The sequence below is a fragment of the Lottia gigantea genome (genome assembly GCF_000327385.1).
Source record: "Lottia gigantea unplaced genomic scaffold LOTGIsca_1, whole genome shotgun sequence".
Lineage (NCBI taxonomy): Eukaryota > Metazoa > Mollusca > Gastropoda > Lottiidae > Lottia > Lottia gigantea.
Genome location: NW_008706746.1, coordinates 5,622,139 through 5,625,921, shown reverse-complemented (window position 1 = coordinate 5,625,921; position 3,783 = coordinate 5,622,139).

Here is a 3,783-nt window from a genome sequence, read left to right as displayed (position 1 = left end):
AACTATTCAATACTTCATTTTAAATAATACCTCATCCAGAACTTATAATCAAATAGCATGCACAATTCTAAAATAACTTTCGAAATTTGGTTATCACGCTCTCTTTTATCATCTAAAGTACCATCTCTTGATAAATATAAATATACAACGATATTCTTCATTACAAACGTCTAACATGATATAATCATGTAATATCATTTCGTTTCAGTCTGAACTCTTTTTAAACATCACATTATCTGCTGTAGCATAGATGTAAATTATCAGAACCCTTGACATAAAGAAACATTATGGCTTAGAGTTTACACACTTTCTGTCGATGCCTCTGATTTGCTGTACTAGCAAGCGTACAATCCAATCTATTCGCTGCAGTTATAAACGTATGTGATACAAAAAAGTATAAGAGAAAGTTCGTAATAGCTTGACATTGTGAAGATGATGAGCCAACGACCAGGTATCAAAAGATCTAAGGCATCAAGAAACTGACCATAACTTTAAAATATTCTGTCATTGCGTGAATAAGTAAGATCGGTAAAATTTTATAATTAGTGCTAAATATTTAAATCAGTCTCCTAGCGAAGTCTTCAGACATTTGAAGCACAATTAGCAAACTAACGTGATGTATAAGTCTTTAGTTAGAAAAGAAGATGTGTCCCCTTGTTGAAAAAATTATACAGGTTCGCACATCAAATTATTCCATATTTTCCTTCTGCAGATTACATAATATGTAGTTTATTTTAGTACTTGACTTTTAATCTATCCCTTTTATAACAGTTTCATAGCATGTGTTTGAGCCGATATTTCAGAGCAGCACATTACATGGAATTCCTTCGCCAGGGATAAAATAAGTGAGTCACGTAATGCCACAATACGTGAAAATTGTCAATGAAGCTTTTCATGGACGTCATATCCCTGAACTCGGGTTCGAAACCTATCAAGATATTTATGTTTGTAGTTCGTTTTCATGCAGGTTTGTGGACATATTTCTGACTGACCAGCACTAATATAGTTCTTACAGTTCCTATTACAATTACCGTGATTAAACACACAAGTAATTTGTAGCTGTCAGAAACAAAGTTTATTTGCCACCGTGTATTAGAAAGGTGAAGAAAGTGTTTCATGAATCAATTGTCTTAACATAAGGTCAATTTGCTGTATCTTTCGTTGTATTTAATTGGATTTATCACCTTATTTTATTCTTGTCAATGTCAGGACTTACTTCATTTAAACATTTGTTTGGTTTCAAAACGTTTTAAAGTTATATCTGAAATTGACTTGTATCCTTAAGTTTATTACAATTAGACGTCAACTCCTGGATTTATATCTGTTTGTACGAACATTTTTGAATTGTAGGAACCATCGATAACAGTAAGAATAATATTGTAAATAATGAGGAGGAATTGTTGCTGTAAAACATCTATTTTAATGGGAATCAAATATCGTGGATTTGTTCTTAAGAGACATATTCTTGGGAATGTAAATTTCTGGAATCAACTATTTTTCCCATACTAAATTTAAATTCTTATGTTTCACAAGTAATCTGAATTTGATTGTCCATAATTATTATGATTATCATCAATCGTTAACCTCTTTATAACAATAAAAATTACTGGACTTTCTATAATGTTTTATAATTTGATGGAACGAAAATTCTGATCCAAGAAAATAAATGATTACACAATACATGTATATGATTCTATACCAGATTTCCTGCTTTTCTGTATATTCCAATACACTAATTTTCCTGACTCCCCAGCGGAAGTATATCACCAAAGTTGAAAATGATTATTAGTGAATAGCTTGCAACACCAAAATACAAGTGATAGATCAAGCAAACTGATAAAAACAGGTTCAGATATATACCGTAACTGATATTTATATCTATTCTATTAGTAAACTTGATAATTATGTTTGGCATCTCATTGCTATAATAGTCCATTGTCGATTTTAATTAATAATTAAATAAACCTTTATCTCTTATTATGGTATTCTATATCGATTAGGAATAGTTACAATCAAATACCATTTTAACTTTGATGGATGATTACTCTGTCTACCTTACATACAACATCATCCCAACGAGATGGCTAACAGATATTTTACATCGTATTTCGGTACCGAAATAGTTTCAAAATATTTTCGGGATTGGTTAACAAATCTGATTGCGCACTGGATAAGAACAAGGTAGAAACTGCTAGACCGATACGGCTTTTTATGTTACTATGAACTTCACGTGACGCTATCACAGATCGCTTAGCATCAAAAAATCAACCAACTCCCTGGAAATAGCCAATTATCATACACAGTCCTTCATTCGCATAAATATCCAATGGAAATAAAGTAAAAGCAAGAGACGCTTTAATGCGTAGCATGGCTCTTCGATCAGAGAAATTTCTGCTTACATAGTATGACCGATTTTTGGCGGTGAAAGTAAAGCTTGCTAGGGAAGGCAACTTACGCCTACTGGCAGCTGTCAGAAATGATTATTGAGTACATTTTCTCATTATCATAATTTTCATAATGCATTTGTTGTTTAAAATAATCTCCTCAATTTATAGTTTTTCCACAAATTCGTTTTAACTAGCAATAACCCAAACACATGTACACTGAATTATTAAATTTCACACTGCTCTCATGTCTTAAATTCTTTAAGATATTTTATCAAGACAAGACAATACCATAAAAACACATGAACAAGGTCTCGTACATACACATTCTTTTCAAAACACTTATTCGTCTCTCTGATTTTTATAGTTCAAATTTGAACCCCTCTATCGTGTCTACCAGAGTTGAAGCATTTAAAAAGTCAAGGGCAATAATGATTGTTACCAAATTCAAACATGACCCAGATCTGATCAATATCAGATAAAACCTGTAGCCTTTATCGTGACTGCAAGTCAAATTTGACCTGTTTTACTAAGTCAAGGTAAATAACTCTTAAACTGTTCATCTGATTATTACCAAATTCGGACTTGACCGAGATCTCATCTATATATTCACGCATACCAAGTTCCATCAAGATCAAAGAAAACCCCCAAAATCACAAATACCAAATATCCCAATATTCAACAGGGTTCAATTTAGATTCAAAAATTTGATTAGCAAGTCTCACCAAATTTAAGTTTTGGCTAATCAATTTAAATTTAGATTCGCATTTCATAAAAATTCGGTAGTATTTCAAATTGGTCAGATTGATCGATCTTGCAAATGATATAATAAAATAATGACAATGCAGTCTGCCGAGTGTTGCTTAATCTTACTACATTTTCAACACTAAAAAAATATACAATTTGATTGGATTCCGTCGTGATAAATATAAGATCCAAAACGGTTATTTTGAATGGTATACCGCTAAAATTGGAGAAGGCAGGAAGGAGAACGTACAGTTCAAGGTAGAGAAAATGGAAACACGAAAGAGTACAGAGATAAAGAAATAGAGTGCATGGACAAAGGGAAGCTGAGTGGGAGGAGATTGAGACGGGTATTGTAGAGGGAAAGAATATTTAGATTGATAGACATGGTAGTACTTGTAAAGAAGGTACTAGAGTTGGGAGGAAAAGACAGAGTGGGCTCATTTAACGCTAGATGAAAAAGGGTGAGTGATAGATCTGTCTCTATTCAGTTGGGTAGATGGTATATGGACTATTCTCTTAAATTGAAAGGTACTTAATGTACCTGCGTGAAAAGCTTCGAAAAACAGTACTCCGAAGACTTATAATGGGTCGCCGTGTTTCAATTCGTAATGATTAAAATTGAATTTTAAAAAATTCATAAGCAGCCTCAGTG